Source organism: Bos indicus x Bos taurus, chromosome 6 (assembly GCF_003369695.1).
Source record: "Bos indicus x Bos taurus breed Angus x Brahman F1 hybrid chromosome 6, Bos_hybrid_MaternalHap_v2.0, whole genome shotgun sequence".
Lineage (NCBI taxonomy): Eukaryota > Metazoa > Chordata > Mammalia > Artiodactyla > Bovidae > Bos > Bos indicus x Bos taurus.
Window position 1 is genome coordinate 49,796,202 of NC_040081.1, and position 27,905 is coordinate 49,824,106.

Here is a 27,905-nt window from a genome sequence, read left to right on the forward strand (position 1 = left end):
ATAATCATTTTATTTGACAATTTACACATTAAAGTTTTAAGACAATTTTGAAGATAAAAATATTATATTTCCTAATCTTCCCCTTGCTGCTGCTGCTGCTGCTGCTGCTGCTAAGTTGCTTCAGTTGTGTCCGACTCTGTGCAACTCCAGAGATGGCAGCCCACAAGGCTCCCCCATCCCTGGGATTCTCCAGGCAAGAACACTGGAGTGGGTTCCCATTTCCTTCTCCAATGCATGAAAGTGAAAAGTGAAAGTGAAGTCGCTCAGTCATGTCAGACTCTTAGCGACCTCATGGACTGCAGCCTCCCAGGCTCCTCCGTCCATGGGATTTTCCAGACAATAGTACTAGAGTGGGTTGCCATTGCCTTCTCCTAATGTTCCCCTTAAGTAATTGTTATTCAGTATTTTCTTATCTTTCATGGTCTACATGTTTTTGAAGAGGACCAATTATATTGCAAAATGTTCCTCAGTTTTAGATTGTCTGACATCTTGTTATTAGGTTAATGCTGTGCTTCTTGCAGCAAGGATACCACAGAGGTACTGCTGTGTTCTTCTCAGCATATCATTATAAGGGAAACTTGATACCAATATATGATATTACTGAAGGTGTTAAATTACTTCATAAAGATAGTACATGCTGTGTTTCTCCATTATAAAGTTATTCTTTTCTCTTAATTAATAAATACATTAGGGTATATTACTTGAAGACAATGAAAATATCCTGTTTATTTTCAAAATTTGGTCCACCAGTTTTAATATCTATTGATGGATCCTGCCTATAGCATTTCCTGTTGTATTCTTTTCCTCCAGTCATTTTTTCTCTATTTTTTCTATATAATAGTTATTAAGTAAAGAAGAGATATCCCTTCTCTTTCACACACTTATGTGTTCAACTTTCAGTTTATATTATTAAGTGTACATGGATATTTATTTTATTCTGTGCTTTTTGATACTAAATTATTATTGCTATTGCTATTGCTAAGTCACTTCAGTCGTGTCCGACTCTGTGCGACCCCATAGACGGCAGCCCACCAGGCTCCCCTGTCCCTGGGATTCTCCAGGCAAGAACACTGGAGTGGGTTGCCATTTCCTTCTCCAATGCCTGAAAGTGAAAAGTGAAAGTGAAGTCACTCAGTCGTGTCCGACCTTCAGCGACCCCATGGACTGCAGCCCACCAGGCTCCTCCATCCATGGGATTTTCCAGGCAAGAGTACTGGAGTGGGGTGCCACTAAATTATTATGGTATTCTTCAAAATGTTCTAGCTTTAACCATGAAGAACTATTTCAAAGTGCTTTCTATAATCTTCTGATATGTACCCCTCTTCCTGTGAGCACTTTCTTACTTTCTGGCGCCATACAATGCTCCAGGTACGCTTGTATTTCCTATGCTGCAGTTCTGGCCTCTGGAATCAATAATTTCTTGAATAAGGCCTTGTTCCTCTTATTCAACAATGATATTTATAAACCAATACCTTGTATTTAGAAACACGCCTAACAAAGTGTCCTTGTTTCCAGGCCTTCTGAATGGATCAGTTCAGTTCAGTTGCTCAATCATGTCCAACTCTTTGGGACCCCATGAATTGCAGCACTCCAGGCCTCCCTGTCCATCACCAGCTCCCGGAGTTCACCCAGACTCACATTCATCGAGTCAGTGATGCCATCAAGCCATCTCATCCTCTATCTTTTCCTTCTCCTCCAGCCCCCAATCCCTCCCAGCATCAGACTCTTTTCCAATGAGTCAACTCAACTTGGAAAATATAAATATATTTTCTGTATATGGATGGATGGATAGCTAGACATGTTTTTATCCTTACCTATACATACAGTTTGGCCTTGGAATACAGAATGAAGCAGGGCAAAGACTAATAGAGTTTTGCCAAGAAAATGCACTGTTCATAGCAAACACCCTCTTTCAACAACACAAGAGAAGACTCTACACATGGACATCACCAGATGGTCAACACCAAAATCAGACTGATTATATTCTTTGCAGCCAAAGATGGAGAAGCTCTATACAGTCAGCAAAAACAAGACCAGGAGCTGACTGTAGCTCAGATCATTAACTCCTTATTACCAAATTCAGACTTAAATTGAAGAAAGTAGGGAAAACCACTAGACCATTCAGGTATGACCTAAATCAAATCCCTTATGATTATAAAATGGAAGTGAGAAATAGATTTAAGGGACTAGATCTGATAGACAGAGTGCCTGATGAACTATGGACGGAGGTTTGTGACATTGTACAGGAGACAGGGATCAAGACCATCCTCATGGAAAAGAAATGCAAAAAAGCAAAACGGCTGTCTGGGGAGGCCTTACAAGTAGCTGTGAAAAGAAGAGAAGCAAAAAGCAAAAGAGAAAAGGAAAGATATAAGCATCTGAATGCAGAGTTCCAAAGAATAGCAAGAAGAGATAAGAAAGCCTTCCTCAGCAATCAATGCAAAGAAATAGAGGAAAAAAACAGAATGGGAAAGACTAGGGATGTCTTCAAGATAATTAGAGATACCAAGGGAACATTTCATGCAAAGATGGGCTCGATAAAGGACAGAAATGGTATGGACCTAACAGAAGCAGAAGATATCAAGAAGAGGTGGCAAGAATACATAGCAGAACTGTACAAGAATGATTATCATGACCCAGATAATCACAATGGTGTGATCACTCACCTAGAGCCAGACATCCTGGAATGTGAAGTCAAGTGGGCCTTAGAAAGCATCACTACGAACAAAGCTAGTGGAGGTGATGGAATTCTAGTGGAGCTATTTCAAATCCTGAAAGATGGTTCTGTGAAAGTGCTGCACTCAATATGCCAGCAAAAGAGGAAACCTCAGCAGTGGCCACAGGACTGGAAAAGGTCAGTTTTCATTCCAATCCCAAAGAAAGGCAATGCCAAAGAGTGCTCAAACTACCCACAATTGCACTCATCTCACATGCTAGTAAAGTAATGCTCAAAATTCTCCAAGCCAGGCTTCAGCAATATGTGAACTGTGAACTTCCAAATGTTCAAACTGGTTTTAGAAAAGGCAGAGGAACCAGAGATCAAATTGCCAACATCTGCTAGATGATCAAAAAAGCAAGAGGGTTCCAGAAAAACATCTATTTCTGCTGTATTGACTATGGCAAAGCCTTTGACTGTGTGGATCACAATAAACTGTGGAAAATTCTGAAAGAGATGGGAATACCAGACCACCTGATCTGCCTCTTGAGAAATTTGTATGCAGGTCAGGAAGCAACAGTTAGAACTGGACATGGAACAACAGACTGGTTTCTAATAGGAAAAGGAGTACATCAAGGCTATCTATTGTCACCCTGCTTATTTAACTTACATGCAGAGTACATCATGAGAAACGCTGGGCTGGAAGAAGCACAAGCTGGAAACAAGGTTGCAGGGAGAAATATCAATAACCTCAGATATGCAGATGACACCACCCTTATGGCAGAAAGTGAAGAGGAACTCAAAAGCCTCTTGATGAAAGTGAAAGAGGAGAGTGAAAAAGTTGGCTACAGCTCAACATTCAGAAAACGAAGATCATGGCATCTGGTCCCATCACTTCATGGGAAATAGGGAAACAGTGGAAACAGTGTCAGACTTTTTTGTTTTGTTTTTTGTTTTTTTTGGCTCCACAATCACTGCAGATGGTGACTGCAGCCATGAAATTAAAAGACGCTCATGCCTTGGAAGAAAAGTTATGACCAACCTAGATGGCATATTCAAAAGCAGAGACATTACCTTGCCAACTAAGGTCCGTCTAGTCAAGGCTATGGTTTTTCCTGTGGTCATGTATGGATGTGAGAGTTGGACTGTGAAGAAGGCTGAGTGCTGAAGAATTGATGTTTTTGAACTGTAGTGTTGGAGAAGACTCCTAAGAGTCCCTTGGACTGCAAGGAGATCCAACCAGTCCATTCTGAAGGAGATCAGCCCTGGGATTTCTTTGGAAGGAATGATGCTAAAGCTGAAACTCCAGTACTTTGGCCACCTCATGTGAAGAGTTGACTCACTGGAAAAGACTCTGATGCTGGGGGGGATTGGGGACAGGAGGAGAAGGGGACGACAGAGGATGAGATGGCTGGATGGCATCACTGACTCGGTGGATGTGAGTCTGAGTGAACTCCAGGAGTTGGTGATGGACAGGGAGGCCTGGCGTGCTGCGATTCATGGGGTCACAAATAGTCGGACACGACTGAGTGACTGAACTGACTATTACATACAGTTAGACAAAATATGTTTAATTTTCATCAAAAACCACAGAGTTCATCCTAAGAAAGTGAAAAATCTGCTTCTAATCATTCACAAAGCATTTACTTATTTGTACTATGCTAGCATACACAATTTCAGAAAAGATGATCTCTGAGAAACAAATTTATTATTGTACAATATTTTTGCATAGTTATTTTTGTCTTTAGCCTTTCGGTATCCAAGCAGAACACTATTTTCCAAAGTAACATCGGTTGTTCTGTTTTTCTCTACATCTTTCAATATAGTATATCATTCATACTTTGTCCATGTGGTCTCAGATGTTACATTTAAGTGCATTAATTTCCTCTCACATGTTGCTTGATTTTTCATGGCTACAGAGTATGCCTTGTCGGAGAAGGCGATGGCACCCCACTCCAGTATTCCCGCCTGGAAAATCCCATGGACGGAGGAGCCTGGTAGGCTGCAGTCCATGGGGTCTCGAGGAGTCGTACATGACTGAGCGACTTCCCTTTCACTTTTCACTTTCATGCATTGGAGAAGGAAATGGCAACCCACTCCAGTGTTCTTGCCTGGAGAATCCCAGGGACGGGGGAGCCTGGTAGGCTGCCGTCTATGGGGTCGCACAGAGTCAGACATGACTGAAGTGACTTAGCAGCATGCCTTGTCAGTTAGTTCAGTCGCTCAGTCGTATCAGACTCTTTGCTATCCCATGGACTGCAGCACACTAGTCCTCCTTGTCCATTGCCTACTCCTGGAGTTTACTCAAACTCATGTCCATTGAGTCAGTGATGCCATCCAACAATCTCATACTCTGTCATCCCCTTCTCCTCCCACCTTCAGTGTTTCCCAGCATCAGGGTCTTTTCCAATGAGTCAGCTCTTCACATCAGGTGGCCAAAGTATTGGAGTTTCAGCTTCAGCATTAGTCCTTCCAGTGAATATTCAGATCTGATTTCCTTTAGGATGTAGTGGTTGGATCTCTTTGCAGTCTAAGGGACTATCAAGAGTCTTCTCCAACACCACAATTCAAAAGCATCAATTCTTCAGCACTCAGTTTTATTTATAGTCCAACTCTCACATCCATACATGACTATTGGAAAAACCATAGCCTTGACTAGACAGACCTTTGTTGACAAAGTAATGTCTCTGCTTTTTAATATGCTGTCTAGGTTGGCCATAACTTTTCTTCCAAGGAGCAAGCATATTTTAAAGTCATGGCTGCAGTCACCATCAGCAGTGATTTTGGAGCCTCAAAAAATAAAGTTTGCCACTCTTTCCACTGTGTCACCATCTATTTGCCATGAAGTGATGGTACCAGATGCCATGATCTTAGATTTCTGAATGTTGAGCTTTAAGCCAACTTTTTCACTCTCCTTTTTCACTTTCATCAAAAGGTTCTTTAGTTCCTCTTCACTTTCTGCCATAAGGGTCGTGTCATCTGTATATCTGAGGTTATTGACATTTCTCCTGGCAATCTTGACTCCGGCTTGTGCTTCCTCCAGTCCAGCGTTTCTCATGATGTACTCTGCATATAAGTTAAATAAGCAGGGTAACAATATACAGCCTTGATGTACTCCTTTCCTGATTTGGAACCAGTCTGTTGTTCCATGTCCAGTTCTAACTGTTGCTTCCTGACCTGCACACAGGTTTCTCAAGAGGCAGGTCAGGTGGTCTGGTATTCCCATCTCTTTCAGAATTTTCCACAGTTTATTGTGATCCACACAGTCAAAGGCTTTGGCATAGTCAATAAAGCAGAAGTAGATATTTTTTCTGGAACTCTCTTGCTTTTTTGATGATCCAATGGATGTTGGCAATTTGATCTCTGGTTCCTCTGCCTTTTCTAAATCCAGCTTAAACATCTGGAATTTCATGGTTCACATACTGTTGAAGCCTGGCTTGGAGAATTTTGAGCATTACCTTACTAGCGTGTGAGATGAGTGCAATTGTGGGTAGTTTGAGCATTCTTTGGCACTGCCTTTCTCTGGGATTGGAATGAAAACTGACCTTTTCCAGTCCTGTGGCCACTGCTCTTTCCAAATTTGCTGGCATATTGAGTGCAGCATTTTCACAGCATTATCTTTCAGGATTTGAAATAGCTCAAGTGGAATTCTATAACCTCCAGTAGCTTTGTTCTCAGTGATGCTTCCTAAGGCCCTTGTACAAATATGAACTTATGCTTATAGAAGAAATGGATGTGTAGATGGATCATAAACATTTTTTTTCAGGAAAGTTTTTCTGTCTGGTCTCTCAGATCACTGACCTGTTTTGGTGATTATCAGATGTGACTTGTCAAATTCTTTCAACATTTTTGATCATGTAACTGCTCAGTGTTCCGGGTGCATTTACATACGTGTGTGAGAGAAAGAGTGAGAGAAAGATAAACACAGAGACAAAGTCAGAGTCCAAGACATAGATCAAAAGGTCACAAGAGATGATGGGAGAAGAAATACTTCAGATTCTGGTGTTTTCCTCATTGATTCATCCTCTGGCCTAGTGCCTCCAGATTCTGTTTATTGCCTGCTTCTTGAAACCATTTAAAGCTTTCTCAGATACCATTGGAGAAGGCAATGGCACCCCACTCTAGTATTCTTGCCTGCAGAATCCCAGGGACGGGGGAGCCTGGTGGGCTGCCATCTATGGTGTCGCACAGAGTCGGACATGACTGAAGTGACTTAGTAGCAGCAGCAGCAGCAGATACCATACCTGTTTATTTGTCCTTTCATAGAGTTACACTCTTGAGAGAATTTCTTTTTACTAGGTTCCTGGCCCTGTTGTCCAAATTGAACTTCCTACTAACATTAATAAAATATATTTCTAAAACTAAATTATAAATATTCAACAACTTCAATTGCTAGAAGAGAATCGAAAGTATAAAATTCTAGCTGAGTAACAAGATTAATTTTGCTACTTCATGGCTTCAATATACAGTTTGTCTGGAGAATAAGAATTTAGATTCAGCAATACTAATATGAAGAGAGTGAGGTAATTGCCTTAGGCATAAAATTTAAAGAAGAAACAAAAATACTCAGTAATCTATGTAAGATATTTTAATGCAATATCATTGAATGTTCCATTTGCCTCAGGCTTAAATACGATTTATCAAGTTATAGTTGTGGATCTTGCCTGAATCTAAAATGTTGATTTTTTTTCATTAATCATTTGCATTAATTTTCATTTTAAAATATGCATTACATAATATTAATCTTGATTACTGAATTGTGGGGCACATTCTTGAATGTTCCTGAGGTAACTTCCTACCCACCTCACTCACATCACTGTAACCAGCCCTGCTTAGTCTCCATTTTTATCTGCAATCAAGATACTAAATGGTGCCCCAGAGTATATATAGTGGTATCTGTGTATAAACATATACATACACATATAAAATGAAAGAGGAGTAATATCAACAAATATCAAAATAAACAGTTTATCTCCTAACCATGTATTAATACTTTCTTAAAGAAAATGTCAGAGTATCAAATATTCACAAAATATTTCACCTAATACTTCCCACAACAGCAAATAGCAAAATCACAGTATCTCAAATAAAACAATGAATGTAAAAGATACTTTATTAGGCTGTTGTAACTTAGTTGACAGAAACATATGAGAATTCTATTATAGAAGTGAAGACATTAATTATAGATTTCTCATCAGGATTGATGAATGCATGTCTAACCACGATATAAGAAGGGTTCTGCATTAGCCACATTCTTTCTCCCTATCAAGCAGGGATTTCATATTGTTTTAAATTATTAAATACAAAAAGAATACAAATTCCCAACTGCTTCAATTACTAAATTTCACTTTAAATACTACTAGATATTTTGATATCTCAAGTGTCTTATGATTAACATATTTCTCTGGTGTAGTAAATTAAGAAGTTAATACTGACCCATTCTGGTGCTCGATGTCCCAGCTTCCCTATTTACAATGCAACAGTATTGCCTAAAATAAAGACATATCTATTTTACTAAATTGGTTGCCTAAAAATATCTAGAGAGAGGAGAAAAAGAAAAAAAAATTTGCTTGTGATTCTGTTGTCAAGCTCATCTCATACAGCTGGAATAGCATTTACTCTGAGTTTCAAATCATCCAATATTCAAGACCCCTGGTTTCAATTTAGAAATGACTAAAACCCAAAGTGACATTAAAATATATCTATAGTTCCCAAATTAACTCTAAAATGCAGTATTTTAATATTGGCATTATATGACACCAGAACATCACAGAAGATCCCAAGTGAGTAAGCGCCAATGGTTGCTTAACAACTCTAGTTGTTAAGCAACAACAACTAGTAAAAACTGAAGCAGCTATTTTAGAATGCTAGTCTCAGTCACTCAGCCACGTCTGACTCTTTGTGACCATTCTATGGACTATAGCCGACCAGGCTCCTCTGTCTATGGGATTCTCCAGGTAAGAATACTGGAGTGGGTACCCATTCCCTTCTCCAAGGGATCTTCCCAATTCAGGGATCAAACCTGGGTCTCCTGCATTGAAAAAATATTCTTTATCATCTGAGTCACCAGAGAAGCCCACTTGTTAAGAGCTAGCACAGAAGTTGGCCATTGATTTTTATGCACACTGGCTATTGATGAAATGAAATTTAAAGAGGTAGACTTTTAATTTTTCTCTCTCTCTTTTATTCAAGCCAGGCATTTAAGGAAATTTCCATCAGGTTTGCCTGTTAATTGAGAGAATAATGGAATAGAGACAGTAGTGACCACATACAACAAGGAACACAATCTTTGTAAAAGAGTCTAGAAAATTCACTGAACAAACAGCAGTAATCCTAGGTGAGACAGAGGATGTGACGCTCAGAAATGCCTCACTAAAATATTCACAATGTCCAGTTCTAAACAAAAAGTTATAAACCATACAAGAAATGTGGAAATGTGGCCTAATCATAACAAAGATTAATTGATAGTAACTCTCCATGAAGAAGCTGTTGATGGTTTTGATTGTTAAGCTGACAAAAAGCTAAAATGAGAAAGAGAAAAATACAAAGAGGAAAGAAAGGGGGATGGAAGGAAGAAAGGAAGGAACAGAGGCAGAGAGGGAGGGAAGGAAGAATATGAGGCACTAATTCAGTTGCAATAAAAAGGTATACTCGAGTATGCTTGTGGTTAGAATATGGTCTGGTAGTGAAAACATATTGCTTTTATTCCTAGCTTTGCTGTTTACTCTGCTCTTGGCTTTCTCTACCTTGAAGAGAGCTTGTGATGTCTTTAAAGGACTTTGATCTCATTTGAGAAAGATGATGGAGGAGGTATCATTTTCCTCAGTTCTAGTAGACACTTGACAGCAAGAGCTATCAATTTCTCATATGAAGTATTGGAGTATCCTTTTCTGGAAATCTTAACAATTGACTGGTCAAATCATAAGAAAATATTGTAAGAAAAATGGAAAGAAACAGTTTTGTGCCTTTGGGAAATAGATTGACAGCAGTGGCAGACTTGAAGGTTTATTATATTCTTTGTTTTAGTAGAGCTACAATTTTTAACACACTTTTTCTTTTAAAAAATGTGTATCCCATTTTAAAATAATTTGAAAGAAGCAGCATCTGTTACTTTCCTCAGAAATCTATCTTTCCAAATTTATGGCTCATGCTGTGATTTTTTTTTTTTTTTTCTTCATGAACAGCCGCTTTCTTTAGATTCTTGTAAGCTTTTATGAACAACATCAATTTAATTTCCTTGGGGTTCTGATCTAAATTTTCTCTTTTCTGTGCTGTACTGGATACTACAATTTCAGTTTTAAGTTCTACAATGTGTGTGTGTGTGTATGTGTGTGTGTGTGTATTACATCACAATTCCTACACATTTTATGCTGCCAAATATTTATAATGTCAAATCAAATGGCTTGTGTATTTTAACATGTATTCAAATATAATACATTAAAAGGAAAAATTATATAATGTTATGAGACATACTCAGTATTATGGAGATAAATTTTACATTTCTTTTAGCTCAAACAAAGTGGTATGTCAGTTTTGGGACAATCAGAACCTTATCTGTGAATATATTAACAGAAGAAAATTCTGAAAATTTCCTTCATATTTATTATTCTTCAATAATATTAGTGCTTCCATGAATAGTTTCTCTTAATTAAATTTCCAACATAATCAAATATTAACCTGTAAGGTTTTGGAAAAATGATGTATTTATTTGGAAATATTTCAAAAGTAGTGATATAAAATCCTTGTGTGATAACTATTAAAGATGCTTAATGTCTCTTAATCTTTTGAGTTTATATGTATTTTGGTTTAAAAATAATCGTTTAAAGAGTTTCTAAAATAAACTAATTATACCTTCTTTTATGAAAGAATCATAAAGTCTTCACAGTTTTATGTTTAAATGATCAGTATTTGAATGCTGTACCATTGACTTTACCTATTAAAGAAAAATCTGTTTTTATAATGATAAATACTGTATTTCTAAATTATTACTTATTCAAATCTAATATATCATTTTCAATCGCAAGCTAAACTTGCTGCTGCTGCTACTGCTAAGTCGCTTCAGTCACGTCCGACTCTGCACGACCCCACAGACGGCAACCCACCAGGTTCCCCCATCCCTGGGATTCTCCAGGCAAGAACACTGGAGTCGGTTGCCATTTCTTTCTCCAATGCATGAAAGTGAAAAGTGAAAGTGAAGTCACTCAGTCATGTCCAACTCTTTGCGACCCCATAGACTGCAGCCTACCAAGCTCCTGAGTCCACGGGATTTTCCAGGCAAGAGTACTGGAGTGGGTTGCCATTGCCTTCTCCAAAGCTAAACTTAGATGTATGAATTTAAATATGACTAGTAGAAACAATTTAAAAGCAGTAGAACAAAAGGGTAGACTTTTTAATATCATTTCTATGTGTTAGAACATGAATATATCAAATATGCAATTATTTTTATATTTGCAATATATCAATTTAGGAATATTTCTTGACCATGTAATGGTTAACTTTATGAGTCACCCTGGAGGGTGTTTTGGGATGAGATTAACATTTAAGTTAGTACATTTTGGGTAAAGCAGATTGCCGTTCATAAAGTGTGTGGGCCTCATCCAATCAAATGAAAGCTTGAGTAAAACAAAAAGGTCTGCCTTCCAGAGCAGATGAGTTCTCCAGTAGGCCACTTTCAGACTTTCAGACTTCTTCATCTGCACCATTAAATCTCCAGAGTTTCCAGTTTGTTTGCCCACACTGAAGACTGTGGACTTAACTAGCCTGCTTAATTATGTAACTAAATTTCTTATAATCTTTCTCTGTATGTATACATCCATAGATACTACTGGCTGGAGAACCCTGATTAATTCCAGTGTTGACTGTATCACTATTTTAAGTGCTATTTGAGACTTTTAGAAGGTTGGTCAGGAACAGATCTGGTGAACATCAATCATGCCTATGCTTTGAACTATGGTATATTCTATTGCACTTTTTTTTTTAATAAACATTCCTGTGGTTAGATGCATATCTACAGAAAGAATCTAAGTTACTGACAGAAATATATAGCAACTGAAGTAGACCCATTTCAGTTGTATTTACAATCCTTGTTAGCATTGAGTAGAATATCCCCTCCCAGCTGTCTGCCCACCACTTTGCTCCTTTAGATGTTATACCCATCCATCCCCTGAGTCAGCAGAACTCTCTGCTAATCAAAAAGCTTCACAGGCCCCTCTTGTGAAGAAGAGGAGAAAATGAGAGGAGAAGCCTCTTCTCTACTCTTGAATGTGCCACCTCCTGACTCCCAATATGCAGAGCTCACATTTGGACTGCCTTTGAATATATTTCACCTCATTGGGAGCTTTGTCTGCTATATTAAGTCAGATGAACTGGTAAAAGTGAAAGTGTAAAAACTCATAATGTTTTACTTTTTGTAGCAACAGTCCTCTTGGTGGGAAAAGGGGACTTCTGAGACATAAATATCCAAGTGCACATACAGCCAAATTTTACACGTTAAGAGAGATGTTCCTTGATTCTTAGTAACTAAAATTCATCTTCCTCTTTCACATTTGATGCATTCTGCTTTATTTTTCTTCCTAGAACTCACAAGTCTTTGACATTATATATTTTATATATTTATTGTAATAACTGCTATTTCTTTGTCCAGAATCTATGTTTTGTGGAGAAAGGAGCTATATTTGATATTGTTTAAACTCAAATTCCAACTTCTATAACAACTAGTAGATGATCATTAAATACTTCTTAAATACTCTTGAATAGAACTATTAACAGGTAAATGAGTGAATTGTATGTTTTGGAGTAAATTCCTTCCTTTTGTGGACAATCTCAGTTTCCAACTATATCTTTTTTGCCATAAAAAACAATCTTCTCACATTTCTATTCACATTAAAAAATATTTTCATAAATTAATGGATATTTAAATTTCTTTGTGGAAAAGTCAGAGCAATAAATGGTAAAATGTGCTAAAATTTCAATTAAAAATTCATACAGTTTATTCAGCAATATTTTCTTAGCCTTGTATTTTCATTATGCAATACTATCCTAGTATATTGCACATGAAATCATTTTCCCCAGACTTCTTTCTTTGGAAAACCCCATGTATTTGGTAGTTGGACATGCTTAATCAACAGTAATAAAATAGTTACAGCTCAATCACTTACAGATTAAAAAATCAATATCTAAAAAGAGGTGATGTCCCTGACTATCTTTCCATCACATGAGGTTTTTTCTGCTTCATAAATAACCCTGACCTCTTGTAATTCATCATCTGTCACAGTCTTAACAATGAGCACTGGATATCGTGGTCAGCACAGTGGGTGATACAAAGATATATAAGATATGGTGCCTGGCCTTTGAAGATTATTTTAAAAACATTAAAATATTCATAGTGTGAATAACAGCAAATTCACAATTTGCTGTTACACAATCTTATATAATTTTATTTATCTTAAAACCCATACTTAGAAATAATTCAACACATAATTTGTCAAGCCATTTCTGATTCTCCTTAATGCTATCTCCAAGTGTTGAAATTCAGGTAGGGTTTCTTTTAACAATTAATGTTGAAATTCTTTGTCTAAATAGTATCATGTGTGACCCACCACTGCTAATACATGAGTAATCTCAGGCTTTTTCTTCCTTCCCCTCATAAAAGAGAAAACTGTTTGCCCTGCTCATTTTCTTCTTATTTCTCCAATTTACAAGAAAACTACTGCTTGCCAAACCAATTATTTTTGAGTTTTATTAGTGTTATTGTTTGCTTGCATTTGTTTTTATTTGTGTTTTGCTTTTTGGATTGTAAAATTTGGACAAAGAGGAACAAGGAAAGAAAGGAATGGGATGGGTCAAATTAGAATTTAAAAAGGAAAAAGCTGAAAGCAATTATGTCAAGAGGAACATGGAAGCAAATAAAACCTTTTTAAAGGAACGTGGCTTAGGTCAATATGTATACGTCACAGTATTTGAGAAACACACACAATAACCTTGGAATGGATTTAAATTTGGCTATGGATAGAATTTATTCACTCCTGACACTACTATGAGTTTAGATCATGTCCATGGAACTACATAACTATTAACATGTTTACTTTTGCTTTCCATCTATATATATTAGATGTTTATTCTAAGCTGAGCACTCTTGTAGTGCATATTTATCTAGATGTAATTCTTGTAGAAGGCTCAGCCATCATGAAACTTACATTCTAGGAAAAGGAGAGCAGAAGCACATTAAAACAAAACCTAACAAAAATATCTTCCTATACTAAAAATTGCTGAGAAGAAAAACAATGGTCAAGTAAGAATGTTTTGAAAAAAAAGGAACTACCCTGGGGATATCAAAACATGGTCTAAAACATTTGAAGCAAAGAGAATCCTTAGAGCAAAGGACTGCAGTCCAGAACAAGCCTGGCATGTTAAATCCAAGCAAGTAAGAAGGCCAGTGCAGGCAACAGGAGCATAGGGTGTAAACAGAGCATGCTTAAGCTGAGATACAGGAAGTAGGGATAGACTTATTGAATTAAACTTTGTGGGTCACAAAAAAGGAAACAGGGTTAAGTTCGTTATGTTTGCTTGTTTGTCTTCTAGAAGTCATGTAAAACTTTTACAGCTTAGTCAGAGATGATCTGTACCATATAGTAAAACTTGAGGCCAGAATGATAAAATTGCATACTCCTAAACATTTGGGAGAAAATTCTGAAAGAGATGGGAATACCAGACCACCTGATCTGCCTCTTGAGAAATTCGTATGCAGGTCAGGAAGCAACAGTTAGAACTGGACATGGAACAACAGACTGGTTCCAAATAGGAAAAGGAGTACGTCAAGGCTGTATATTGTCACCCTGTTTATTTAACTTATATGCAGAGTACATCATGAGAAACGCTGGGCTGGAAGAAGCACAAGCTGGAATCAAGATTGCCGGGAAAATATCGATAATCTCAGACATGCAGATGACACCACCCTTATGGCAGAAAGTGAAGAGGAACTCAAAAGCCTCTTGATGAAGGTGAAAGTGGAGAGTGAAAAAGTTGGCTTAAAGCTCAACATTCAGAAAATGAAGATCATGGCATCCAGTCCCATCACTTCATGGGAAATAGATGGGGAAACAGTGGAAACAGTCTCAGACTTTATTTTTCTGGGCTCCAAAATCACTGCAGATGGTGACTGCAGCCATGAAATTAAAAGATGCTTACTCCTTGGAAGGAAAGTTATGACCAACCTAGATAGCATATTGAAAAGCAGAGACATTACTTTGCCAACAAAGGTCCGTCTAGTCAAGGCTATGGTTTTTCCTGTGGTCATGTATGGATGTGAGAGTTGGACTGTGAAGAAGGCTGAGCACTGAAGAATTGATGCTTTTGAACTGTGGTGTTGGAGAAGACTCCTGAGAGTCCCTTGGACTGCAAGGAGATCCAACCAGTCCTTTCTGAAGGAGATCAGCCCTGGGATTTCTTTGGAAGGAATGATGCTAAAGCTGAAACTCCAGTACTTTGGCCACCTCATGTGAAGAGTTGACTCATTGGAAAAGACTCTGATGCTGGGAGGGATTGGGAGCAGGAGAAGGGGACAACAGAGGATGAGATGGCTGGATGGCGTCACTGACTCGATGGATGTGAGTCTGAGTGAACTCCAGGAGTTGGTGATGGACAGGGAGGCCTGGCGTGCTGCGATTCATGGGGTCACAAAGAGTCAGACATGACTGAGCGACTCATCTGATCTGATCTGAAACATTTGGGAGAAGGCAATGGCACCCCACTCCAGTACTCTTGCCTGGAAAATCCTATGGATGAAGGAGCCTGGTAGGCTGCAGTCTATGGGGTCGCTAGGAGTCAGACGACTGAGCAACTTCACTTTCACTTTTCACTTTCCTGCATTGGAAAAGGAAATGGCAAACCACTCCAGTGTTCTTGCCTGGAGAATCCCAGGGACAGGGGAGCCTGGTGGGCTGCCATCTATGGGGTCGCGCAGAGTCGGACAGGGCTGAAGCGATTCAGCAGCAGCACTTACATGTGGACTCTAAATAAATTGAACATACAGGAATAGAGAAGAGATTAGTGGTGGTCTGGGTGAGTGGTTGGGGGTGTGCAAATGAGTGACGTGGTCCAAGGGTGAAAGTGAAAGCGTCAGTCGCTCAGTTGTGTCGTACTCTGTCTGAGTCTTTGTGACCCCATGGGACTGTAGCCTGCCAGGGATTTGTCCACGGGATTCTCCGGGAAAGAATACTGGAATGGGTTGCCATTGCCTTCTCCAGGGGATCTTCTCGACCCAGGGATCGAACCCGGGTCTCCCTCATTGCAGGAAGATTCTTTATTGTCTGAGTTACCAGGGAAGTCTGGTCAAAGGGTACAAACTACTAGTTACAAAATTAGTAAGTTCTGGGATGTAATGTACAGGATGGTGATTATAGTTAACAATAATGTATTGTTGTTTGGAAGTTGCTAAGAAAGTAAATTTTAAAATTTTCACCACACACACAAATTTTGACTATGAAAATTGATGAATATGTTTAACTAACCTTATTGTGGCAATCATTTTGCAATATATACATTCATGTATCAAATCATTACATTGTACACCTTAAACTCAGGTCATATTATATATTAATTACATCTCAATAAGGGGGCTTCCCTGGTGACTAAGATGGTAAAGAATCCACCGACAATGCAGGATACCTGGGTTCAAATCCTAGGTGGGGAACATCCCCTGGAGGAGGACATGGCAACCCATTCCAGTATTCTTGCTTGGAGAATCCCATGGACAGAGGAGTCTTGTGGGCTACAGTCCACAGTGTCACAAAGAGTCAAACATGACTGAAGAAACTAAGCATGCATGCACTATTAAAATCAGTCTGCATATCCTAAATTCACAAAAATTTGTGCAGACAGGCAGAGGGCTCAGAGATTTGTAGAAGAAATTTTCCCAGAATTAAAAACAGACTAAAATAGATCTTTGCAGCCAAATTCTCACATGGATAATTAAGAATGAACAAGATATAAAGCACATAGTAAAGAAAATCTATACAGGAATTCATTTCCATTTAAATTAGTTGTTTTCCCTCCTAATAGGAGGTAATAATAATGATGATGACCATAATGATAAGGGTAATAATAGTAAGACTCTTATTTGCATCTACCACTAAATTAAATGATTACTATGTGCCAGGTACTGAGTTAGCCACTTTACAAATAGTATCTCATATAATCCTCATAACATTCCTACATGTCTGTACTAAAACCCCCATTAAAGATGAGAAAAGTCCATCCTAAAGAATATTAACATGGTTTTCCTGGGTAATATATTTAATGTATGGCAGAGCTAGGATCCATACCTGAACATCTGTGAGTCCAGAGCTCAGACTTTCAGGGACTGTACAATAAAATGTGGTGATAAAATCCAGATTTATTCTATAACTTCTATGGTGTTTTTTTCTTACTGTTTGCTTGTTTCTCTGTATAATACCAAACAGCATCACTAGAAAGTAAGGACTAGAGATTTTAAAGTATTTTCCAATTATGTCAATGAGATGACATTTGCAAAGTTTTCATATCTTGTTTTAACGTCTCAGGAAGGCACCAGTTGAGAGATATTGCCTATGTCTATATTCATGTTTAACTCCTTCCCCCATATTCTTGTATGAAGGGAGAAGATGGAAATATAAACAAGTTGCCATAGGACTGGAATGACAAATGTTATTTTTCCAGTCAAAAATACCCATTCAGGAGTAACATAAATCTTGGATACATGTTTACTGAATGCATATTTATCAAATCTGTTGAAATTCTGAGAATTCAACCAATTGCTAAGATATTGGGCAATGTTCTAATTTTGCTTACATTTACTTTGAAAACTCTGTTTTCTTAAAAACAGGATGCTGTGTTATTTGTGTAATTTCCTACATGACAAATCATTGTTCTGGACACTGGGTGCAGCAGGAGTTTCTAATACCTAAATGAGATTATACTAATCCTCAATTTAAAGCACTTAAATTTCTTCCCATTGGTTGTAAAATATAATCCAAGACTTTTATCATTGAATATGTGGCTTTTTATTAGTCAGCAAATGTCTATTGACATGTAGTGTATTGTTATGGTGCAATGATCCAATGACATCATCAGACATGATTCCAGGTTCTTTTCATCTTTCACCTCTACTCTTCTTAGCCCATAGTTCTCTGTCCCCACTCTTATCATCTCATGGTTACAAGATGAAAATTTTTCTCCAGGCTTCTGCCTTCATAACAGCCTAACTGGGGTAGGTAGATGGGGACAGAGAGAAAATTATGCTCCTACAAGGGAAAAGATGTAGGCAGACTACCTAGTAGAATAGGACTATTTACAAACCACCTCTAGTATGGGGGGAGTGCTGGGAAATAGACTTTAGACAGACCGGCTAGAAAACTAAAAATAAAGTTTTATGTTTAAAGGAGGACAACTAAATAGACATTGGGTTTGTACCTAGTGGTACTTGACTAATATCTGGAAAAAATATTAGTCATTGGGGTTAGAAATTATTATTATTGTTCCCACTTAGAGAACTTATTTTATATAATCTAGCCTATTCAAATTGTTCCATCTCTTGTCCTGACATAATCTTCATTTTCTCTCTACTTAATTTTAGCTGAACCACTAATTCCTTGAATCATCCGTGCACTTTCTCTCTTGTTTTATAGTTGCAGTCACTATAACTTTACTTTGCAGAATTCTGTCTTCTTAACTGCTGAGTTTCTTCTTTACCTAGATGTCAATTCAAGCATCTTTTACTTTATCAAGCATTCTCATATCTTCTTAAATGCATTTAAAATACCATTCCTTTATATTAATACTGTTCAGCCATAAAAAATAGAATAATGCCATTTGCAGCAAGATGGGTGCAACTAGAGATGATAGTACTAAGTAAAGTAAATCAGAAAGGGAGAGACAAATACCATATGATATCACTTATTTGTGGAATCTAAAGTATGACACAAATGTACCTATCCACAAAACAAAAAGACTCACAGACATAGAGAACAGACTTGTGGCTGTGATGGGGGCAGGGTTGGGAGCGGGCAGGAGTGGGAGCTTGGGATTAGGAGGTGTAAACTATTATACTATTATATATTATCCTATATGGATGGGCGAACAACAAGGTCTGACTGTATAGCACAGGAAACTATTCTCAATATCCTGTGATAAACCATAAATGAAAAGAATATAAAACATGTCCATATGTATAAAATGGAGTCACTTTGCCATATAGCAGAGATTGGCACAACACTGTAAATCAACTTTACTCCAATAAAAAGTTAAAAATTTTAAAATATCATTCCTTTTTTCACATCATACTGTGAACATTTGTGTGTGCTTACATTATTATGAACAAGTGATTAACAGAGCTGAGAATTGAGGATATATTCAATCTGAGGACACAGGAAAATATTTAAGTGATAATGTGATTAATATCATTAAGCATTTGCAAGTTTTGTCAATTCTATCCTTGTGGCCATAAGAATATATGTGTGTGCGTGTACGTGTGTGTGTGTGTACTGGAAGTTTATTCTTTTGCTAAGTTTTTTGAAAGTTTATTTTTAGTGAAAAGAAAATGTTTAGGCTGGTTGTATTATTAAATTTTAGCCACTGTAGAAGGGATAATATTGGATGTGTGAATAAGTAATCTTCTAGATGTTGTCTTATACTATGATGACATAAATTACTAACCAAGTAATGTTGGATAATTGTCTATAATTTTGAATATATCAATCTATAAATAGCATTAGTATAGCACTTTAGTGTTTTCAATTTGCTTTTATACCCTATTTACTTGATTTTTAAAACAGTCGAGTAAAGGTAGAGATGATAAATATCATTATTCTTTTTTTACAGAACAGATAAATGTGTGGTTCAGAGAGGTTCACGGATATGCCAAAGGTCAAATCGTGAGTGGTTAAATTAGAAATTAAACATAGATCTTTTGATTCCAAATCCACTGTTTAGTTAACTAATTCTGACTCTTGTGAATATGAGTATATAAAATTATCTACTTTTGTCCTCCTGAGTGTTTTGTATTCACATTTTATTAACAGGTCTTCCCTGGTGGCTCAGTGGTAAAGAATCTGCCTGCCAGTACAGGAGAGGAGGGTTTGATCCCTGGGTTAGAAAGATCCCCTGGAGAAGGAAACAGCAATCTACTCTAGTATGCTTGCCTGGGAAATCCCATGGATAGTGGAGCCCGGCAGGCTACAGTCCATGGGATCACAAAGATTCAGATATGACTTAGTAACTGAACAAAAACAACAATTTATTAATGAGATTTCCCTGGTGGTTCAGTGGTTAAGAATCCACCTGCCAATGCAAGAGACATGGATTTGATCCCTGGGTCAGGAAGATCCCCTGGAGAAGGAAATGGCAACCTACTCCAATATCCTTGCCTGGGAAATCCCAAGGACATTGGAGCCTGGTGATCCACAGGGTCACAAAAGAGTCAGACACAACTTAGCAACTAAACAACAACACAATTTATTAATAATGAATGCTACTTAGTTATATTTTTAAAACATTATGTATACCCAAAACATCTTGAACATAACTTATTTTCTATGTGAAATGCTCATTGCTGCCAAGTCGCTTCAGTCTGTGTCCGACTCTGTGCGACCCCATGGACTGCAGCCTACCAGGCTTCTCCGTCCATGGGATTCTCCAGGCAAGAACACTGGAGTGGGTTGCCATTTCCTTCTCCAGTGCATGAAAGTGGAAAGTGAAAGTGAAGTCACTCAGTCGTGTCTGACTCTCAGTGACCCCATGGACTGCAGCCTACCAGGCTCCTCCATCCATGGGATTTTCTGGGCAACAGTACTGGAGCGGGGTGCCATTGCCTTCTCCCAAAATGCTCATTACTGAAAGTCTAAATTGCTCAGTCCTTGGTGGAGTAAACAACTTGCCCAGCTTTGCCAAGAACTTCTCTGTGTTTAAAATTCCTAAGCCCCAGTATCTTTCTTGATCCTGGGAAAATTAGAACATTTGATCACCTTCCTGAAACTGTAGAAGACAGAATGCTAAGCCCTATGTTCTTTTGAGCAGTCTTAGAATTGCAGACACTCCAACTGATAATAAGGAATCTTGAAAGACAGGAAATTGTTGACACAGTTTAATAAAGAGTTCAACTTTTTATTAAGCTACTAAGCATAAAAAAAGTAATTTATCCAGAAGTCTAGTGAAAGGAAGCAGAGAGTAGAAATATTTTAAGAAAAATCTTTATATCAACAATTTCTAAAGCAATGCCAGTATACTAACTGAAGGAGGGTTTGCTATATTGTGTGGACTAGGACTGTGTGCTACCTGCCAGGCTGTAAATGACCAGCTAGTTCTGGTTTGATCCTCACAACATGGGCAGCAATATTGATTGTAAGAGAATTATTGAGAAATGACTCTATCAAAAACTATTTCTTGTTGTAAAAATACTATAAATGTCATTGAACCAAGCCAATTTATGACTAGAAAGAGGTATAACAGAAGAACGTGCCGAAAGAAGTTTGAAAACAAAGATGTAACAGATAACATTGCTGGAACTTCACAAGAGATGTGTCATTTCCTCTTAGATAATGAGAATGCTATTAATGACTACAAATTCTCTAGGAAAATGTTGCTGAGCATCATATTGGAACTTAGGGAATATCTTTGTTAAATAAACATTTAAAATTATTACAATGACAATATATTTAGCATATGTTGTAATCATACATAATATTTTATATGTATTTTCATTACTAGAGTTATCACATGTGGTTTCCATCTATGCAAAATGATGTTATATATTTAATGAATGTTTTCATTGGTTTCAACAACATGGATAGATATTGATGATATATCTTTGATTGTACCTTCTTTTGTTTTTAAAATACAAAATATCAGATTAAAAAGAAATTGGGTGGGAGAGTAGAGGGAAAGGGTGACATAAATGAAGAGAGTAGCATGGATGGGTATACAGTAACACATGTAAATAGATAGCCAATGGGAATTTGCTGTATGACTCAGGGAACTCAAACTGGGGCTCTATAGTAACTTAAGGGGTAGGAATAGGTGAGAGGTGGGAGGGAGATTTAAGAGGGAGGGGGCATATGTATACCTGTGGTTAATACACGTTGGTGTATGACAGAAATCAAACCAATATTGTAAAGCAATCATCAACCAATTAAAAATAAATAAATATAAAAACATTGAAAAAATCTGTATATTATCTGTGGTTAAAAAAAAGGAAAAGTTGCACTTTATTTCTGAAACTCTTCCATTATTATATAAAGAGGGAACATGTAGTAGACACCTAGCTCTGATCATTCAACCTCTTACCCGTAACTACTCTAAATCACATTAGAAAGTCTGTATGAGTCACTTGTCCAGACTCCCCTGAAGCCAGGAGGGGTCAGTGAAACATAAGCACAAGTCTGATCACACTCCCTACCCCTTGTCTGTTTCCATCTTCTTTCTTGGAACAGGAGAAAACAATTAATAACTGCACAAACTTCTGAGTCATTGGTTCAGCAGCTGCCTATCTCCCAATTTTTTTTATTATATTAGAGAAATAAACATTATTTATGTTTAGAGCAACAGAAGTCATGTTTTCTGTTATTTTCACCTGAAATCTTGTTTAACTTGCATTAACAGATAGATTTTCAGACAAAGTTGAATTTATACTATCAATGTCTTTTGAATCAGTTATGTATTAAATTTAAGAGTTAGTGAAACAATGAAACAGAAGTTAAAGGGAAGAAATTACTGAAAATCAGACATGTTTACAAAGGATATGTTTACAAAAATTATACTTAACTTAAAAAATATATTAGAAATAATTTTGATGTTAGAGATTTTATTTTAAAAATTTAAGCTTCTTAATACTCTGTTGACTCTCCTCTGTGAAAAATGATGCTACCATACAGGAAGTTCCTGCCAACTCTCATTCCTTATCTCCTAATATTTTGTTAATTGAGTTATTATTTTTTTTATTTAACTTTACAATATTGTATTGGTTTTGCCCATTATTATTTTTAAATAAGATTTATAATATTTATATTTTACAAACATTTTGAAATGGTTTAGTAGGTTTATTTATTCATTTTTAAAAGAGATGTAATGCCCACACCTTGCTTCTCCATTCCAGGTTTCTGCATTATTTGACTGAATATTTGGCTGTCTTTTACTAAGGACCTCAAATATCAACATTCTATTCCTGAGGTTCTGGCATACATAAAATATTTTTCAGGTTGCCTTTGTAACTGAAGAAAATGTATCCTGTATACAATTACTTAGATGCTTTATGTTTTTTCAGAACTATGTAAATACTACTCAATCATAATTTTTTAAAAGGAAATATTTATTTCAGAAACATTTTTCTTCTTTTATGCCTAAATCCTCATGTTCTATTGTTTTTGTCAGGAGCCATAATTTTGCTTATGTTATTCTTTGCAATATTGCATATTCCAAATCACTTATCTTCTCAAAAAGCAGCCATTAATCATTTTATATTTCAATTTTTTATTTTCTGTTATGGGAAAATCACTCATACTCACTATGCGATTTTGCATTGCATTTATATGTCCCTTGCTTCTAATATGGCACTTATTTCTGTTATCTTTTCCCGGGCTATCGTTTTCTGCTAGATTTTTTTCACCTCTTTCACATTTCAATTATCTATTCTTCAATCATACTCACCTACTCTTTGAGTTTCTTTTATTATTAAGGTCATTTGAAGCAATGTCTATTACAAATGTTATGTTTTCTTGATAAGTATTCTCGAAATGTAATGTCTCTGTATGCTTTGCCTTGTGTGTGTTCTCTTTTCCAATGGACAAGTTATGTCTTGAGTCTTTCCTGCTTATCACTCATCTTTTAATGGAGCCAATTAATTGTTGGTAAAGATTATGAAAATTATAAAGTGGAGTGAGACAATGCAGCTCTCAGCTTTAATTAGGGTATGCCATATCAACATATTTATTTTGTTAAAAAAAAAAAGCATTTCTGTGTATTTGTTGTTTAAAATCTGTGAATCACAGGTTAGTTCTCTACATCTCAGGCTCTATGTGTTGATAATTTTCTCAGCCTCTTTCCTCCATCTCCCTGCCTTACATCTGTTCACCTCGTTCAGTAGAGGATTGCAGTAGTTGTCAGTAGGGATTTTATTTCAGTCTACCTTCCAGGCCATCTTGTTGAGCCTAACAAAGTCATTCCAAGCACATAGTCCTAGAGCTTATCACTCCCATCACTGGCCAATTCCATATCCCTTTCAAAACTATGGTATTTAAGTTAATGGAAATTTTAAGTTTTATTTCATTTTTGAAGAGTAATAAGCTATAGGAAACCACCAGAAATAATGGCCTTAAACTTGGAGTGAGACTTGACTTTACCATGTAAATAAAGTAATAACAATTGACTACCATGTTTAAGCAAACACTATGTGTTTATTCTCTGAAATACAGACTGCAATCTATAAAAACAAAAGAGATCATACAAGCTGTAAATCCCCTATTAAAAGTCCCTCTTGGTTGAGAATTTATTTGTTGATTTCTAATGACTCTATCAAAATTTGATGAAGGTTTGGCAAGAAAAGCAGCCCTGCATTGTGCTCAACGAGCTAAAGGCACTTATGCTTGAATATCACACAGGGTCCATAGGATGTGCCCCTAGGAAAGCAGTTCAAATCAGAGCATCCATTCCCTGTGCATAGTCTCCTGGATATGCCTGCTGAGCATTGGCTGTATATCTTAGGAAATACCTCTACCATTTTCCTCCATCACTGAAGCTCAGGAATCAAACTAAATAGTCAGAGAGAGGGCAGAAGCAGGGCAGGTAATACCTGGACATTCCTAAGGATTTTGATAGAAATTGTTTGAATGAGGATCCTTATTAACTCTCTCTACATGCTGCTTTTTAAAAATACTCTAGTGATTGAATTCTCTATTTAGGGACTCTGCTATGTTATTAATAAAATAACACAAAATTCCAGTTTGTGTCATAGCTATATGTATTCATTATTAATTATTGCTACCACATCTGGAGAAGGCGATGGCACCCCACTCCAGTACTCTTGCCTGGAAAATCCCATGGATGGAGGAGCCTGGTAGGCTGCAGTCCATGGGGTCGCTAAGAGTTGGACACGACTGAACAACTTCACTTTCACTTTTCACTTCCCTGCATTGGAGAAGGAAATGGCAACCCACTCCACTGTTCTTGCCTGGAGAATCCCAGGGACGGGGGAGCCTGGTGGGAGGCCGTCTGTGGGGTCGCACAGAGTCGGACATGACTGAAGCGACTTAGCAGCAGCAGCAGCAGCATAGAGACTTTAGGGGGCTTCTGGCTGGCTTAGTGCCGGAGATGCAGGTTTGAACCCTGGGTCAGGAAGATCCCCTAGAGATGGAAATGGCAACCCAGTCCAGTATTCCTGCCTGGGAAATTCCACAGACAGAGGAGCCTGGTGGCTACAGTCCATGAGGTCGCAAAGAGTCGGATGTGACTGAGCATGCAACATGCATGCAGAGACTTGAGAAGCATTAGTTAAGAAGCCTATGTTAAGCTGCAATTACAGATCAATCACAGAATTGTACTCAACTGACACAGAAACAAACAAACAAAAGTGTGTCTCTATCTCTCAGCAGATAGCTAATGTTGGTCAGAGTAGGAGAAAGTCTCTCTACCCACACATTCCTTAACAGACTCAGGCTTACTGAGCCTCTACCATCTGATAATTACATATGGACCCAGTGACCTAATTTCTTATTATCATAGGTGAAAAGAGGCTGTAGTACACTTGCTATGTTATACTTCATTTATATACTTCAGAGATGATCATTTTCTGCTTAGAACCAATTCTAAAAGTAGCCATATCAACTCTCCTGAATGCACAGGGGCTATAAAAATATAACTAATTATTTTTTCTATGGAATAAGATGGATAATAGCCAATTAAATGCATTTTATGGTGTATGTGTCTGATGTATATGTGTATCAACTATCAAATACATTCTGACAAACACTGTGTCATCTGTTTGGGAATACAGTGTATACCTAAAATGTGGAAGGTGTGTTACCTGCTTCACAAATTTTTAATTCTGAGGAAAAATGTGTGATTATTAAACATCCTATGGGCTTCTGGAAAATTCTAAAAGAGATAGGAATACCAGACCACCTGACCTGCCTCTTGACAACCCTATATGCAGGTCAGGAAGCAACAGTTAGAACTGGACATGGATCAACAGACTGGTTCCAAATAGGAAAAGGAGTACGTCAAGGCTGTATATTGTCACCCTGCTTATTTAACTTCTATGCAGAGTACATCATGAGAAATGCTGGACTGGAAGAAGCACAAGCTGGAATCAAGATTGCTGGGAGAAATATCAATAAACTCAGATATGCAGATGACACCATCCTTATGACAGAAAGTGAAGAGGAACTCAAAAGCCTCTTGATGAAAGTGAAAGAGGAGAGTGAAAAAGTTGGCTTAAAGCTCAACATTCAGAAAACTAAGATCATGGCATCTGGTCCCATCACTTTATGGGAAATAGATGGGGAAACAGGGGAAACAGTGTCAGACTTTATTTTTATGGGCTCCAAAATCACTGCAGATGGTGACTACAGCCATGAAATTAAAAGACGCTTACTCCTTGGAAGAAAAGTTATGACCAACTTAGATAGCATATTCAAAAGCAGAGACATTACTTTGCCAGCAACGGTCCGTCTAGTAAAGGCTATGGTTTTTCCAGTGGTCATGTATGGATGCGACAGTTGGACTGTGAAGAAAGCTGAGCGCCGAAGAACTGATGCTTTTGAACTGTGGTGTTGGAGAAGACTCTTGAGTCCCTTGGACTGCAAGGAGATCCAACCAGTCCATTCTAAAGGAGATCAGCCCTGGGTGTTCTTTGGAAGGAATGATGCTAAAGCTGAAACTCCAGTATTTTGGCCACCTCATAAGAAGAGTTGACTCATTGGAAAAGACTCTGATGGTGGGAGGGATTGGGGGCAGGAGGAAAAGGGGACGACAGTGGATGAGATGGCTTGATGGCATCACCGACTCGATGGACATGAGTTTGAGTGAACTCCAGGAGATGGTGATGGACATAGAGGCCTGGCATGCTGCGATTCATGGGGTCACAAAGAGTCGGACACGACTGAGCGACTGAACTGAACTGAACTGAGGTGGCCATAGTGGTAAAGAATTCATCTGCCAATGCAGGAGATCTAAGAGACGCCAGTTCAGTCTCTGAAACTGGAAGATCCCTTGGAGTAGGAAATGGCAACACACTCCAGTATTCCTGCCTGGAAAATGTCACAGACAGAGGAGCTTTGTGGGCTACAGTTCAAGGGGTCACAAAGAGTTGGACATGACTGAATGAACAGACATGTGCATGCAAATTATCTTGTCATTTTTAAGGAGTCCAGGGTTTGGGGGAGTGTTCAAAAAATAAATCTATAATTTAAAACTTTGCCTTATTAAATAAGCTGTTTCTACTCCTGTCAATAATGACTCTAGCATTAATTGAAACATAGGTATGACCCTCATTATACAAATGCTCTTCTCTAAATACAGATGGCTCTTAGAAATCTACTGTAGATACTTTTACCACATATTACTATTTTGGCTTCCTTTTTTATTATTGCTTTGAATATACAAATTAAAATATTAGATTAAAATTTCATATACTTTTTGATAAAATAGTTTGGAGAATCACATCTATGTTTCATCAGTATAAAAAAGATTATATTGCAAGTAAGAATATTTGCAGCAATATGGAAACTCAAGTCATTTTTCTTCCCTTATTTTACTGTTTTTCAAAAAACAATACAAAATAATATGTGGTGAAGCAAATAACTTATGATATATTGCAGTAATACTCTCACCACAGTCACCAAAAAGTTCGAGAATTCAGCAGAAGTTCAAGATATAAGAATATCTGGGAAACTTTGTAAGTAGCTCAACAATAATTAGAAAATATATAAAACATTTTACTTTAGGCTCTAGTACTGACATTTTCTAATTACCTTCTTACCTCATGAAGTACTTCTAAAGTTTTCAATAAGTAGATTTAGAAAGCATTAGAGATTAAGCTAATCGTACTAAATGCATTAAATACCTATTGATTGGGAGATAATTTATATATTATGACATAGCTTCCTGCCTAAGAACATGGGATGACTTTTCTTTTTTGCAGATCTCACGTTGTCTTTCAATAAATGTGTTCTCACTTTGTTCATATGCAGTCTCTGAATTTTTTATTAAATTTATGGGTAAGTATTTC